Source organism: Taudactylus pleione, unplaced genomic scaffold, assembly GCF_031769625.1.
Source record: "Taudactylus pleione unplaced genomic scaffold, aTauple2 ptg000609l, whole genome shotgun sequence".
Taxonomy (NCBI): Eukaryota; Metazoa; Chordata; class Amphibia; order Anura; family Myobatrachidae; genus Taudactylus; species Taudactylus pleione.
Genome location: NW_028285011.1, coordinates 3,116,204 through 3,133,809, shown reverse-complemented (window position 1 = coordinate 3,133,809; position 17,606 = coordinate 3,116,204).

The window sequence follows — 17,606 nt, the reverse complement described above, 5'->3', positions numbered from 1 at the left end:
CACTTAACACCAGTGTTCAGTTTTTAAAATTTGAACCATGACAGAAAAATACATTGCCAGCCGTAACCTGATGTTCCACTGTAGCTATGTTAAAGTATGAAATATTTACAGTATCTTTACAGACAAGCCACCTCCAATGTCTTCAGGATACAATCATATTAGGATAAGAGTGCAGTCAGTTAAGTTGGTGTGACATCATTAGCACTGCCTTTCTGTATGAATCAGGTAATCATCTGGCTTTACTGATCTCAGGGCCTGATTCAGTCCCGATCACAAGTGCATATATGGATGCAGATCGAGTGATTGTTTGCCATTACGCATGTGTATAAGCTGCACTGTGCGTGCGCTGCGTTCCCATTGCGATCACGGACGCACAGAGGAATGGTCATGGTCATGCATAAATTAGCCACTACAATTGCATATACAGCTTGAGTACTCACTGCGTGTGATGACACTTGCTGCTAAGCTCCACTGATATGGGACAAGCACTATGAATACACTAAGGCCCTCATTCAGACCCACTCGCAAGCGGGCGCACGTACGTTAGGCGTACGTACAAAATTATTTAAATTCAATGGCTCGCTCGTATTTTCGTTCGCATCTAAAATTCCTCCCTAAACTCAGGCGACCCCTCCTCTAACTAACGAGCGTGCGAAATAGCGAGCGTACATCCCCGAAATGGCTTGAAGGGAACGCACGCACAAGTGAAACCGGAAGTGGCCTTGTCAGATGTCGATTACCTGCTCCTTTTATTCTGCCTACCTCCCTCAATCGTATCATGCCAATCAATGTATCAATTAGCTTAATTGTTTTTTTTTTTTCAACACAATGCAAGAAACTTTACTCTTGTCCGTGTTTGTGTTTACCCGCAGAATACGTACGGATGGAACATTCGCTTTTATTGTTCAAAAAACATGTGAACCACAATTAAACAATTGTTCTATTGCTGTGGATCCCCGCATATTTTCCGGGGTTCATTTCTTTATTTAAATTTGCAAACGCATGTCACTGCATCAAGCCTATCATAACTCTCCAGAGATTTCTGGCCCTGTTGAACACATGACTCATACACTAACCAATAAAATTGCTCCTGTTAATTTCCAAAATACATTAGCCAATCAGAAATTTTTGCCACACTTTATCAAAAATGTTTTGTATGAAAAACTCCATTGCCATCATGAGAGCCTCCGCATTCACCAGGCGCGAGCTGCTGGTGCTTACGGAGGTGATGGATAGGCGGATCACCAGCCAGCCTCCACCCATCACCAACCGGCAGAAGCGCTCCGCGTATGCGGAGGCACGGTCCCGCCTGCGGTCGTTGGGTTCACGCCGCAACATCGGGCAGCTTGAGCGCAGGTGGTCAGACCTGCAACGGCGAACGCCCCGCTTGCTGGCATGCTTTCGCATGCAGATCCTTGAAAGTAAGTGTTATGTATTGTGGTTTTCATGTTTGTGTTTGTGGGGCAAACTGCGTGTGCATGTTTTCCTGTCTGTCCTATTAATTATTTGTCCTCATATCTGCGTGTGCATGTTTTCCTGTCTGTCCTATTAATTATTTGTCCTCATATCAGCGTGTGCTTGTTTTCCCTCTATTTCTGTTTTTTTCATTCTACTCCTTTTTGCATGTTTTTTGTTGCTGGTTTTTTTTTTTTTATTTGGGCCCCGGATTTGCCCAGAAACTAACCTCAATTTGTTTGACATATTTTAGGAGGACAGCCAAGACTACGCCGTCACCGTCCGGCCAGACGGCGTTCCCGGCCACTATCCCCAACCCCCAGCCAACACTCCACCCCAAATATTTCCCCTATACCCCACTCCTCCCCAGCCTTCCCAGACTCTCTCCCGGAACTGTCGGGCCTCCTTCCCCTCCGTCCCACTTCCCCCTCTCCTCCACCCACCCATCTTCCAATTACCCCCTCCCCGGAGTCCATCATTACCCCTCCCCGTTCTTTGGGGAATGAAGGCTCCTCCGAGGAGGAACATGGAGGGACTTCCGTAGCTCCCGTTTTGGCTCCCGGTATGTTTTTCTTTCTCATTTTTTTTAACCACAAACTGTTTGTATGTAATCATGTGTCGTGCCTTTATTCGTGCTTGTTTGGTTTACTTTTGGTGATTTAGCAGTTTGCCTTTACCTCTTCCTGCTGATTTCAACATACACATATCACACCTGTGTGAATTTGTACATAGGCCTTGTATTTTTGCCAGCACCCCCTTTTTGTTTTGGTTTTTCTTTTTTCGGTTTAGGAGTGATTTCGTTGTGTTTTTGTTTTTTTAATGTGGATTCCCTATTGTTTTATTAATCCACACACTTTTCTCACCCACAGAGGAACAGAGGCGTCGACAAGAGGTGGACGATTGTGTTGGCCAGATGCGCCAACATGTCATTGGCATTCTTGTGGCCCTTGACCGGCTGTCTGGCATCCTTCGCCAGTAGTTTTTTTTGTTTATTTTCGTTTTGTAAATAAATGTTGTAGTTCTAATATACATTCTGGCTCATTCTTTTTTTCAAAAACACAAATAGTTTTCCCTGACATAAGTAGACTGTTCCTGCAAGGATTTCCCTTTTTTAAAAGTTAGATTGTATTTTGTATTTGTATATTAAACAGCCACAAGAAACACATAACAGTAACAATGTCATTTCCCTTTTTGGGTGTAGTGTCAATTAGATATTTCGCCATTTTACAGGTTCCTAGTTGGTGTGCAAGCTGCTTAGGCCAATCTTCAAAATCCAAAGGTTTGGACAGGCTTCCTTTTGGTGTGGGTTGGGAACCTGCAAACATATTTCAGTTTACATCAACTGGTGTCAGTACTGGATTACCCATAGTCAATTGTAAGGTGTGTTAACCTGGTTACACTTGCTGTTAACGTCCAAAAAAAGGAAGACCATTTCACTCTCCAAACATTTATTCACAACATAAATGAGAAATCAAAGTGGTCAGTCCCAAAAAAAAAAAACAGTGATAATCTCAAATACAACACATACAAATAAAATATTTAATTAAAAAAAACAATCAAGAACTGGTTGACGAAGGACCATGCCAACATGATTCCACAAACATGGCGTTGCGATATGGGTTCCAGAATATATGGACAAAATCACCAGATCCAGGTTTGGTAAGGGTAGCAGGAAGTAGTGAGCGTTGGAGTGGCAAAGATTATGTGAACAAACAGAAGATGGTGAAAAAAAAAAAAAAATTAGATGTTCGCAAACAAACACAAACACATTAGGTATAAACACTGTAGTTTGGGTCAAACTTACCTAAAAAATCTGGCCACCACATCATCGCGTATGGCCCCCCCACATACTGACCTCCGACCAACCTCGGGGGGGCCATCCTCAGGTAAGGCATCCTCTGGCTGCATTGGGACACCACTCCTTATGGCGATGTTGTGAAATATCCCACACAGGACCACAATTTTCGACACCATATCCGGCAAATACATGAGCTCGCCACCAGAGCGGTGGAGGCATCTGAATCGGCCTTTTAAAAGGCCGATACAGCGCTCCACCACTTGCCTGGTGGCTGTAAGTGCGGAATTATACTCACTTTGTGGGCCTGGTGTGGGAGCCAAATAAGGAGTGAGCAGCCAGGACATGCAAGGGTATCCACTGTCTCCTGTGAAAAATAAGAGACAACATCAGGAACACTGTGTATCAAGCTTAACATTGTTATGTACTAAAGGTCTCCACTTACCCAGAAGCCACGCATCACCAGCTTGTAGGTTGGTTAATTTCTGCCATATCCCTGATTGCCGGATGACGAAGGAGTCATGTGCACTTTCTGGTAACTTAGCATTCAGGGACAGGATCTGGAGGGAGGCATCACATACCACCATTACATTCAGGGAGTGATAGTGTTTCCTGTTTCTAAATATTGCCTCCAGCCGTGCTGGAGGCTGAAGTGGTATGTGAGTACCATCCACAACCCCTATGATGTGTGGGAAGCCAGCTATTTGGTAAAAATTGGCCTTGGCCACACTAAGGGCACCCATATCCAAAGGCATTTGAATAAAATGATGGAGGTGCTTGAAAAGTGCCTCCATCACTGCCCTCAGGATCCGGGAAAAGGAGGATTGGGAGATGCCCGCCACTATTCCCACCGTTGTTTGAAACGATCCTGAGGCACAGAAATGTAACACCGCCATAAATTGCGTCAGTGGTGGTATTGCTGTTGGACTGTCAATTTGCCGCTCAAGATCACTTTCTATTAATGAGAGAGTGTCTATGATGATTTTGGGAGGTAGACGGTAGCGTCTTAAAACCTCATCATCGGGCATTCCAAAAAGGGTGACACGTGTTCGAAATATCTGGGGCCTTGCATGCCTACGATGCCTACGCCTGGGATGAGATTGAGGTTGGTCGGCTTCCGGGAGCATGGCCAGAACAATCCTCCCCAGATCAACCTGAAATTCAAAAATTTCAAAGTAAGGCTTTTGACCCACCCCAAAACTATATTAAAACAACTTAGCTTGATGATACCATCCATTGCTGCTTACATGCCGGGGTATTGTCATGATACGTCCAAACTGAAAATAAACAACAAAATTACTTGACACATTTCACTCTGTGCATTTTTGTGGATACATTTTGTGCTAGACCAAAGTTCAAATATGCCAAACACCCATTTAGCAAAACCGCAAAGCGACATTTAACACAGTACATCAAAATGGGTCGAAATGTTGGCTCAAAAAGCGAAAGCTAAACCATCAAAAAGTTAGAATGATTATTAAGCTGTTTAAAATGCGCTAATTAGTTCGCTAATACAAGTCACAAGAGTAACTACTAAAAATGCGCTAATTAGTTCACTAATACAAGTCACAAGAGTAACTACTAAAAATGCGCTAATTAGTTCGCTAATACAAGTCACAATAGTAACTACTAAAAATGCGCTAATTAGTTCGCTAATACAAGATAAAAAATGGACTTACCAAGAGCAAATATCTAAGATGCAAAATCAAAAGGTCTTTGGGGTCGAAAATAAACAAAATCTAAAATAGAATAAATTAGGTATCCAAAAATTACAAAATATACGAAACACAATGAAACAACAATTGAACAAAAGTTAGACTTCACAAAACTTACCAAATCAACAAACGAGGTCCCAAAAATATAAACCAACAAAGATAATGGAAAAAAAAACGCAAATCTAACCAACAAACGAATCTCCAACCTCCAACTCCTTTCTACGCAATCAATAAACTCCAGCCAAGATAACCTCCAACAATCCAAAAACGCCACCTCGACTTGAGACACACCAAGCCATAAATAGTGTTTCGTTTCCCGCACAAATTAAGGAGGGATCATAGGGCCGCACAATCAATGATGCGGCCGCAAAATAAGGACGCATGTATAAATACGTCACGAAAACACATTCAAATTCTGGTGTATTTCTTGTTTGGACCTCAGACATGGCGACAGACCAGGGAAAAAATGTACAAGAGTCAGGCGGTAAGTCTTTCATGCATTTTCTATCAACGATTAATTTGAAACATAAGATTAGGCAAGTTGTGATTTTGAGAATTCTGTAAATTTACACAAATAGGTGAGGAGGATGACATGGAAGAGGCTGCTGGGCCCAGTATTCCGGCCAAAGCGGGCAAAAAAAAAAGGCAGCCACATTTCACAAGAAAGGAGATGGAGGTTTTGATCCAGAAGTGTGTGGACATCCTGCCACAGGCAGACAGGAATATGAGTCTAAGCCAGAAGTGGAGAATGTGGGAAGAGGTAGCCGTTGCTGTCAATAGAGTGGGTGATTATGTCCGTCTAGCCCGGGATGTCAAACGGCGGTAAGTAAACCCTTGCCCCCCCTAAAAACAAACCCCATTTTAAACCAAAGGATAATGGCTTCCATTTTTCCCCACAGATGGGGCGACTTCAAATATCGCCTAAAGCAAAAACTCGCGGACAGGGCTAGGCATGCAAGGGGGACAGGTGGGGGTCCCACCCCTGTGTCATTGGAGTTGACGGATTTAGAAGAGCTGGCACAGGGGTGTGTGCAGCCTGTGGAGGTGTTTGGCGTGTCCAACATGGATACGGACATGCCAGACTTTGCGGCTCCTCATGTTGGCCCAGGTAAGTATTGTGATGTCACCAACTCTGAAATGCTATTGTGCCAATATGTAGATTGTAATGTGAGTCTTTTCTCATTTTTCCAACAGAGACACAGGCGGATGAGTCTGCTCCAGAGGGAAGCCTTGGCCGCAGAATTTCTGCTGGCTCTGCAGGGGAGGAACCAGTACATCCGGCTGAGGACCCTGCAGAAGCCAGTCCAGGGCGTGCCCCCTCGCAGGCAGTGGGCCTCCTCACAGAACTCAATTTCAAATCGGATTTCCATACGGAGATTCTGCAGAGGATGGACGCCAGTCTGATACGGGTGGCTGAGGCCCGGAGCAAAATGCTGCGGCCAACGTGACCATTGGTCAGGCCCTGGCGGAAAATACCAGGGCCAACATCCGCATCGCCGATGCCCTGGAGCAGCTCGTTCGCCAGCACATGGTGGAGCCGACCTCCCTTCCTGCCGGAACATCAGGATCCTCCACCTCTGGCACAACATCAGCCAATCCTCCAAATGTGCCTAGCCCTGTGCCTAGTCCAGAGGCCACAACATCTGCCTCTGGACAGGCCAGCCCGATGGCATCCCGGACCCGGTCTGGCGCCCACCCTCCCCCATCCAAACGGGCGAAAAAACGGTGACAGCAATGGCGACTTTTCCCACACTCCTTCTGTGCTTGGCTCATATTCCTTTCTGGTCAAAACTTCCCTCTCCTTTCTTGTGAAATGTTTTTAAGTTATTTTTGTACGTTTATGTTATCAGTTATTGATTATTTATTTTTGATAAAAAGTATCTTTGGCAGAAAAAATTAAAAAAAATATTATGCCAATTGGTTTGTGTTTAAACAATAAATTTATGAAAAAAATCTGACATTGTATTGTGACATTATTGTACAAATGGGTTACATTTAATCCTGGCCCTAAAGGCAAAAAAGGACACCAAAAACCATTTCATTTGTATAAAAAAAAGGCCTCTTGAAGGAACGTTTAAAAAATCACATAACGATGCAAATTGCACATTAAAAAAAAAAAGGGGAGCTAATTAAAACATGATGACATTATTGTCACAATAGGCCATAAACAACAAATTGAGGCCAAAAAAAACCCCAAAAAATGTACGCCAATTGATTGTGTAATCCTGACATTAGCAGGTATGATTTCCACCTGAGTACGGTTTTGTGCTATCCCAATAAACTGCTTTCCAAACACATACCAAGCCGGTTTTCAATACAACACTAATTGCTTTTGTGACCACCCGCGATTAATCGCTGCAACATCGTGGAGTCCCGGGACGGAGGAGAAGGCCATCGCCAATGTGGTCGAGTAATCCAGACCCTAAACTGTGCGAGCATTTTGAAGGGAAAGAGGATGTTCCAGTGACGTATGTGACGGTCCGAACACATTTTACGCTCGCATCTGCTAATGTATGTACGCCCCAAAAACGCCTCGCCACGCCTGCGTTTTTCCATCTCCACCCCCGTCAACACCCAAAAACGCCCTGTTCTGTCAATCACATTTGACATGTCACTTCCTGTACGCTATTTTAGGAACGACAGAAAAAAAGCTCGCAATCTGCCGTACGCACATGCGCAGTGTAACACCGACGCATGCGTGGTTAGTCAACATCGGAACGCAACGAGCGTACTGCTGTTTGCGAGTGGCTCTGAATGAGGGCCTAAGGACGAACATCGGAAACTGGTGGTTGGCAATCATCGATGTTCCCAGCCTAATGGAGCTGGCTTTTCCATTTGATGCCAGGATTGCGATGGTTGCCAACCTTCACCTGCCTCTTTACTGCTACATGTCATTGTAAGGCATTCTGTCACGGCAGCATCACTATCACTATTAGATGGCCATCTTGCTATGGTTGTCTCTAGAATGCACTAGATTTAGAGTTGCTCAGTGCAGGACTAGTAACATTAATAACGATCTGCTGCTTTCTGCTCTGAGATGATCTTTTGAATCAGGGGCATAAATAGCAGACCCCATGCCCCAGAGAAACTGTAACCCCAAAATGACTCCTCTGCACATGGCCAGGCAACGGGATGCAGTCAGAAATGCCGACCGCTGGCTTCCCGACTGTGCAATCCCGACAGGGGACTAATGATAGGTGTCGAAATCCCGATGCCTATCATTATCCCTATGCCGGGAACCTGATGCCCGGTATACCGAACGAAGGTAAGTCGGGCGCCGGCCGCGGACATAGGTTAGGGGCTCCTGGGGGGAACTTAGGGTTAGGTACCCCCCTGGGAGGGTTAGGTTTACGCTGCGTGGGGGGGGGGTGTTAGGTTTAGGCGCTTGTGGGGGGGTTATGGTTAGGCACTTGGGGGGGAGGTTAGGGTTAGGCACCCCTAAGGGAGGGTTAGGGTTAGGGGGGGAGAGGGTTAGTATAGTAATAGTGTAAAAACTTACCTGTCAGAATCTTCTATTGCTGGTCTTCCGGCGTCGGGATTTGAAACGTCCGGCGGTGTTTCATACTGATTCCCAGGCCACTGCATGTACTTACAGAGGAGGGGCCTGCAAAGAGGTTTTGTTAACAGATTACCAATCTCCCTTATAGCTGTGGTGATCAGAGGTGGACACAATGCCAATGTTTGCGCAGTTCTGCGATTATTTGGTATTGCACATGTGCAAAAAGTCCTGAAACCCCTACGCCACATGTGTTCCCCTTATTGTGCGCTGAATGCGTGATTCACTAAGGATCTCTATTGCGATTGCAGCTCCGTAATCGCACGCAGGTCTGCTGCGAAAATATGCTAATGAATACATTCGCAATGCCTTCGCACTGCCAGCATAGAGATGCCCACTGCCTCCCAATACAGCTATCTCACATCCGTAATACCTTGAAAACCTCCATAAACATTGGTAATATCGAGTACCTTCGGCCCCTCACATAGAAATACAGCAGCCCTGACCTTACTTAGAAATTGCTAACCTCGTTGCACGCAGTGGGCTCTCAAGCTGCGTATGCAATCGCACTGGCTAATTTATGCATGCCCAAGCAACGGCGTTCAAATGGACAGACATGCCTGCGTTTCTCTGCCCACTCCCCCGTCACCACCCTCAAATGCTCACTACCTGTCAATCACTCTGCGATGGCTTTCTGTGGTTTGTGTGATCGCAGTGGTACCTTCATAGTTCATACACATACGCTTGCACAGTACGCGACAATCGGCCATTTGCATCCGCTTTAGTAATAGCGTTCCTTAATGAATCAGGCTCTGAATACGCTGTTGCATATGAGATACCTCACAATAGTATCATATAAATTTATATATATGGTGGTATCACACCAAGACGTCTATTTACTGAGCAGTGTTAGGAGACATAGTGAAATGAGATTAGGTACCAGCCAATCAGGTCGTAACTGCCATGTCACAGGCTGTGTTTAAAAAAGGACAGTTGGGAGCTGATTGGCTGGTACCTTATCTCCTTTCACTTTGTCTCCTAACACTACTTAGTAAATAGACCCCTCAGACTGTGTAGGAACGCATGTTGTTCCCATGTGTATATACTGCCTCTGTTTTCTGTGAACTATTGTGTGTGGGCTGCACTGGGGACATGGCACTGTGAGATGCTCTGTAGTGGTTTCTCCCCTTCTCCTCTCACACTACAGCTGAGGGAGCCACTGACAGTTGGGCTGAGAAAGAAGTTAAACCTGCTTGTGCTGTGGGCGGTAAACATCCTGGCACCTAGTCAGAGGCTATATAAAGCAGATCTCTCTGACCCATAAGGGAGTTATGAGGTGACCACTGAGGAGAGCTAACTGCGCTGCTAAGGGATATCCAGTGGCGGCTGTGTGTGAAAGCCTCATCCCAGCAGGCATCAGTTCTGTGGGGAGGAATCAGAGGCAGTGCCCTTAGTGAGAGGAGGCAGTTCGGAGGAATCACAGCCTCTGCGGTGAATAAAGGAGCCGAATTGTGTGTGTGGTACCCACATAACTAGTTAGGGGATATAGTTACCCTGCAAGCCCCTGTCAGGTTTTTTTTTAATTATAAGATTATAGCACCATTGGCCCCATAGGATAATACAGTGATCTTTTGATGACCCTACTCCGTCGGACCATACTAAGCATGTGCAAACTAGGAGGTGGAAAGTGCCCCTTGGTCAGTGACCCATTTTTGGAGGGAAAATCCTGCCCCATTGATTGGTAGCCTGGGTGTCCAGGCAGAGATCCCTGTAGGTGGCCTGTAGCTGGGGTCCCCCTGTCCACTCATAGATGCCGGACCGACAGAGAGGAGAGAAAGGGAGAGTTTATAAAATAGCAATCCCCTAGAGGGGAGAGGAGATGTCCTGATGGGCAGTAGGAGCTGCCATGTAGCATGTAATAAGGTGTACCAGCAGAAGGGTAGAAGAGATGCCCTGATGGGAAGCAGCTTGGCAGTCGGAGCTGCCATGTAGTTAATATGGAGTGTAAAAATCCTGCACTACGGGAAAATACTGTTCAGCAACCCCGTTATGTAGCTGAGAAAAATCAAAAGTGTAACCTGCAGGGGAAAGAGGAGGGGGTGTTCTACCCAGTAGTAACCCAGATGCAGAGCAGGACTTGCTGGAGGTCAGCGACTGTGGTGGAAGCCAGAGCGCTGCCATAGTGAAGGTATCCCGGCTGCGAACAGCCGGTGCAAAGACTCCACGAGAACTCCTAGCTGTAAGGACCAGTGAAGAACTGGGAGGACCCCCCAGAATGGAAGAGCCCCCTGCTAAGTATAAGGGCTGCGCTGTCACTGCCTGCTGTTTAGAGGAGTGCCTGCTGCATGGACCCCTGCTACCCACCTGGATTATAATTATTGAACCCCTGCTACCCCTGGGTTGGTCAGCTGTGCATCATTCCCCTGATGTGAGAACTCCAGGGAGGTGGATGGCTGCCCCGGGGATTGCCTGCCGACTGTACCTACTGCTGCTGCTAAAAGACTCCCTGTGAGGACCCAGCTGCTGACATGAAGGACCCCGCTGTGGTGGCTTGTTTGGCTGCCGGATCCAGAGCAGGATTGCTGGATGGCCAGGCAGTGCTGGGGAAACCCCAGGTGGAGAGGACCCCACTGTAAGGACCCTGTATCCCAGGTGATGCTGCTGCCACTGCCAGATTGCCAGAAAGACTGCTGTATTGCAGAGGACTACAGCCGGAGGGACAGAAGAAGGGCCCGTCGCTGAAGGGTAGAAGACAGCCCCTGCCGAGGAGTCACCTGCAAGGCCCCCTGGAAATTACAAATCTTTTTGCTGTGCCCAACTAAGGAGGTTGGGAAAGTCAAGAGTCTAAGCGCAGCCTGGTGCGGTGCTCTGCAACCCGTGCTGTGCCTGTTCCAGAATCAAGGAATCCGTTTGGGCAGAAGAGCCCCTGCAAGTGGTGAGGACTATGCTGCCCCCATTTCCCCCTAATAATTAACCAGTGTCCGTAATCTGTTCATCTCCCCTGGGTGCTGTTTATCTTGAAAACCGTGTTTCCCCGATAATAATACCTACCCCAAAAATAAGCCCTGCCCTTAATTTTGAAAAATAGTCCAAAATAAGCCCTATCCCAAAAATAAGCCCTAACAAAAAAAGAGGAAAAAAAATAATGGTATCTAAAGAATTGTACAGCAGGACTGAGGCCATGATGGGGATAAAAGCAGGACAGGGCATGATGGAGATAAAAGCAGGACTGAGGGCATGATGCTGTCAATGTTAATTAAAATAAGCCCTACCCAGAAAATAAGCCATATGGGGTTTTTAGCTGGGAGGGGAAAGAAGGCTTCTTGCTAGCTTAGTATCCAATCTTAGGGGGTTAGAAAAAGGAAAGGATATCCCCAGCCTCTTGTATGTAAGTTGTGGAAATAGGGGGGGAAGTAGGAATTGGTTATTCTTCATGTGAACCTCCAGTTCAAACTGGGAGGGGACCTGACTTGTTTTACTGCATCCGCTCATGTCTGATGCAGTTCTGGGTGATGTACAATATGTCCTATGTTTATCTTTAAACTAAATGTAATGCCATGTATTTTCCTCTCTTTACTGTTAGCCATTACAGCTGGAGAACTACAAGTACCAACCTAACTTGCATGTGCATTATTGTGCCTGGGCCATTTACTCTGCATAAACTGTTATCCGTTACAGCTGGAGAACTACAAGTACCAGCTTAACTTGCATGTGCAATATTGTGCTTGGGCCATTTACTCTGCATAGACTGTTGGCCGTTACAGCTGGAGAACTATAAGTACCAATCTAACCTGCATGTGCATTAGTGATGAGTGCAGGTGTTCCAAAATAGCCTTAGGTAAATCCTTCTCTCTTGTTTGTGGTTACGGTTATTGCTTTGGCAACTGAGGACACCAGTAGACGACAGGGAGGTGTTGAGTAATCAGCTTGGTGTTACATTTTGCAGGATTGTGTTCTGTTCATGATACATTTCAAATCGCTGTTATTCACTTATTTGTAAAAATAATAAAATTGTGTGGTACCTTTCTCATTGTGTCTGTTTAAAAGAGAAACACATCGCTTGCCCCTCTGATTAAATTCAAACCTGGTCCCTAGTTTAAACAATGGGACATTACATGTGCATCATCTGGAACAGGTCTGTGTACTGCTGAGCACCTCTCTACACTTCAGACAGACATTTCTAACCTTACATAATAAATGTACTTATAGTTACAGAGACTGAGGCCCTGATTCAGACTCGGTCGCTCTGACAGAACGCTTGCTCTGAATCAGGGCCGGGCTTTTTTTTTTAGAATGGCCTCCTGGCCGCTCGCATAGCTGTGGGTGACCACCCACAGCTACAGCGAGCGGCCTTGATGATGGTCGCGATGGTCAAGAATGCCCCTGTTTTGGGCAGCCGCCCCCCCGACCCGCCCACCAAAGGGGGCAAGCTGTCACTCAACATCGACAGCTCGCCCCCTTTGTTGCGAGACCTGGAGCGAAGGAGTGCCCGTCGCTATCCGGGTCTCGCGCATGCGCACGACGGAGCCGGCTCCGTCGTGCGCATGCACTCTGTGCCCCCATCGACCCCGGTTGCGAGCACTCAGCGCTTGCGACATGGTCTGAATCAGGCCCTGAATACAGACATCATCTCTGCATAGTATGGATATCTTTAAATACTGTCATAAGCCCATTACAAGCACCTGAACCTTTTGAGCAATATCTTAAAGCAGAGGATATTTATTAAAGCAGAGGACAGGTCACACTTGGACCATAACTACACTGTGAGTAGCTAATGCAGAACTCAGCTACATAGCCACTATACCAGGTGTCAGCTCTCGCTCATACAGAGAGAGACAAGCCACTATCAATGGCTACAGTATAGAGACTGACTGACTAGGAATTGATGAGGATCGTTAGCCCAGAAGCTACAAAGTTGTGCTGTCTTTTCAGGATTAATTAAGCAAAAGAGTTTTCTGAGACTAGTGAACAGCACAGTATTGTGACAATAATACAAGTCAGGATGAATCTTCTGCAATGTGCACCAACGATAATCTGGCCAGATAGGACTACCAGGATTAGCCTGTGGTTAGGGTATATTGAACTACTGACTTATAATTGCATGTATAGTAGGGGTGAGCGGGTTCAGATTTCTGAAATCCGAACCCCCCCGAGCCCCCCCGATCCGAGGCCGATCCGAGTCAGGCTCGACTTTTTCTGCCTGACTCGGATCTGAAATCGAGGCAAAACGTCATCATCCCGCCTTCCGGGTCTCGCGGGTTTTGGATCTTATATATAAGGTACCCGCGTCGGCGCCATTTTCTCACTCGGCTGTGGACAGTGAAGAGGGAGGGTGGGAGTTAGGGCTGGCTGGGCTGTGTAGTGTAGTGTTGTAGTGTAGTGCTGTGCTGCGCTGTGCTGCTGTTGTCCATAGGGGCTGTGTCCACTACTTCAAAGTCCATAGGGGCTGGCTGGACTGTGTTGTGCAGTCAGTTGTCCATAGGGGCTGTGTCCACTCCAAAGTCCTGTGCAGTGTCCCAGTCCTAAAGGGGTGCTGTAGTGTTGTCCAGGGGGTGCTCTGTCCGTCAGGGGTGCTCCCCCCAAGTGCTAAAAACAAAAATATTTTTTCTGTTTGTGAATTGTGTGATCTGTGGCTGCACGTGAATCAACAAAGGAGCAGCGCCAAGCGTGCGCCTGTGTCCCATAAGTAAAAGGCCGGCTGGCTTGTCCGTTAAAGGGTGCTGTAACCCCCAAAGGGCACTCCAAACAAAATAAAAAAATTTTTTTTTTTGTTTGTGAATTGTGTGCGCAGTAGCCGCACGTGCATCAACAAAGTAGTGCCAAGCGTGCGCCTGTGTCATAAGTAAAGGGCCGGCTAGCTTGACCGTTAAAGGGTGCTGTAACCCCCAAAGTACACTCCAAACAAAAAAAAAAATTTTTTCTGTGTTTGTGAATTGTGTGCACTGTGGCTGCATGTGTATCAACAAAGGAGCAGCGCCAAGCGTGCGCCTGTGTCCCATAAGTAAAGAGCCGGCTGGCTCATTTCTTAAAGGGTGGTGTAACCCACAAAGTGCACTACTCTCCAGCAAAAATAAAAAAATATTTTCTGTGTTTGTGCGCGCCTTAGTCGCACGTATATATCAAATCGATATAACATAAATGGAGGACCAAACTTTCTCAGATAAAAGTAAAATAGAGAAAGATCAAAAACCACTTCCTCCTAGTGCTGAAGCTGCTGCCACTAGTCATGACATAGACGATAACATGCCATCAACGTCGTCTGCCAAGGCCGATGCCCAATGTCATAGTAGAGGCCACATACAATCCCAAATGACAAAGTTCAGGAAAATGACCTTAAAAAAAACTCTCTGAAGAGAAACGTAAACTTGCCAATATGCCATTTATGACACGGAGTGGCAAGGAACGGCTAAGGTCTTTCCCTATGACTAGTGTGTGTCATACTAGTATGACTAGTATGTTCATGACTAGTGGTTCAGCTTCACATGACGATGGAAGCCCTCCTCCCACTAAAAAAAATCAAACGAGTTAAGCTGGCAAAAGCACAGCAAAGAACTGTGCGTTCTAAGAAGATATCACAAATCCCCAAGGAGAGTCCAAGTGTGGTGGCGGTTGCGATGCCTGACCTTCCCAGCACTGGACGGAGCACCCACAGTCCACTTGCTGATATGCAAATTGAAGATGTCACTGTTGAAGTACAACAGGATGAGGATACTGGTGTAGCTGGCGCTGAGGAGGAAGTTGGCAAGGAGGATTCTGATGGTGATGTGGTTTGTTTAAATCAGGCTCCGGGGGAGACAGTTGTTGTCCGTGGGATGAAAAAGCCCATCACGGTCATGCCTGGGCAGAAGACCAAACATTCCACCTCTTTGGTCTGGCAATATTTCTATCCAAATCCGGACAACAACTGTCTTGCCATATGTACCATATGTAAAGGTGGAATAAGTAGGGGTAGGGACGTTAACCACCTAGGAACATCCTCCCTTATATGGCACCTGCAGCGCGTTCATAAAAAGTTACTGTCAAGTTCAGAAACTTTGTCTAAGACCGTAAGCAGTCCAGGGACACCTAAATCCCGTTGTCCTGTTGTATCCAAGCGCCTGCAAACCACACCATCAACACCCTCCTCGTCAATTTCCTCCTTAGTCAGGATCGGAAGTCGTCCTGCAGGCCATGTCACTGGCATGACTGACTCTCCTATTCGGGATTCCTCCGGAGGATCCTGCATTTCTACGCCTCCTGCTGCCGCTGCTGATGCTGGGAGTCGTTCATCATCCCAGAGAGGAAGTAGGAACATCACTACTTTTACTAAACAATTGACCCTCCAACAGTCCTTAGCGAGGAGGATGAAGTACGACAGCAGTCATCCTGAAGCAAAACGTATAACTGAGGCCTTGACTGCTATGTTGGTGTTAGACATGCGTCCGGTATCCGCCATTAGTGCAGTGGGATTTAGACAATTGATGGAGGTAGTGTGTCCCCGGTTCCAAATCCCATCTAGGTTCCACTTCACTAGGCAGGCGATACCGAGACTGTACAGAAACGTCAGAAAAAGTGTCCTCAGTATCCTGAAAAATGCCGTTGTACCCAATGTCCACTTAACCATGGACATGTGGACAAGTGGAACAGGGCAGACTAAGGACTATATGACTGTGACAGCCCACTGGGTAGATGTATCACCTTACACAGCAACAGCAGCAGCGTCACCAGTAGCAGCATCTCAGAAATGCCAGCTCGTTCCAAGGCAGGCTACGCTGTGTATCACCAGTTTCAGTAAGAGGCACACCGCCGACAACCTCTTAGAGAAACTGAGGGAAATCATCGCCCAGTGGCTTACCCCACTTAGACTCTCCTGGGGATTTGTGATATCTGACAACGCCACCAATATTGTGCGGGCATTACATCTGGGCAAATTCCAGCATGTCCCATGTTTTGCTCACACAATAAACTTGGTGCTGCAGAATTTTCTGAAAAGCGACAGGGGCGTGCAGGAGACGCTTTGGGTGGCCCGAAAAATTTCTGGCCACTTTCGCCATTCAGCGACTGCGTGCCGAAGACTGGAGCGCTAGCAAACACTCTTGAACCTGCCCCGCCATCACCTGAAGCAAGAGGTTGTGACGCGGTGGAACTCAACCCTCTATATGCTTCAGAGGATGGAGGAGCAGCAAAAGGCCATTCAAGCCTATACATCCACCTATGACATAGGCAAAGGAGGGGGTATGCACCTGACTCAAGCGCAGTGGAGAATGATTTCCGTGTTGTGCAAGGTTCTCCAGCCCTTCGAACTTGCCACACGTGAAGTCAGTTCAGACACTGCCAGCTTGAGTCAGGTCATTCCCCTCATCAGGCTTTTGCAGAAGCAGCTGGAGAAAGTGAAGGAGGAGCTAAGACGGAGCGATTCCGCTCGGCATGTGGGACTTGTGGATGAAGCCCTTCATTCGCTTTGCCAGGATTCCAGGGTGGTCAATCTGTTGAAATCAGACCACTACATTTTGGTCACCGTGCTCGATCCTAGGTTTAAAGCCTATGTGGTGTCTCTCTTTCCGGCCGACACAAGCCTGCAGAGGTGCAAAAACCTGCTGGTGAACACACTGTCAGCTGAAGCGGAACGTGACACGTCAACAGCTCCTTCTTCATTTTCTCCCGCAACTGGGGCTGCCAGGAAAAAACTTAGGTATCCTAAGCAACCCGCTGGCGGTGATGCAGGGCAGGCAGGACCAAGTTTGGACATCTGGTCCGGACTGAAGGACCTGGCAACAATTTCTGACATGTCTACTGTCACTACATATGATACTGTCACCATTGACAGAATGGTGGAGGATTACATCGGTGACAGCATCCAAGTAGGCATGTCAGACAGTCCATACCTGTAGTGGCAGGAAAAAGAGGCAATTTGGAGGCCCCTGTACAAACTGGCTCTATTTTACCTGAGTTGCCCCCCCTCCAGTGTGTACTCCGAAAGAGTGTTTAGTGCAGCCGGGAACCTTGTCAGCGAAAGGCGTAGGAGGTTGCTTCCACAAAATGTGGAGAAGATGATGTTCATAAAAATGAATTATCAACTCTTCCAGGGAGACCAGCCTCCAGAACGTACAGAGGGACCTGTGGTGGTGGATTCCAGTGGGGACGAGTTAATACTCTGTGAGGATGA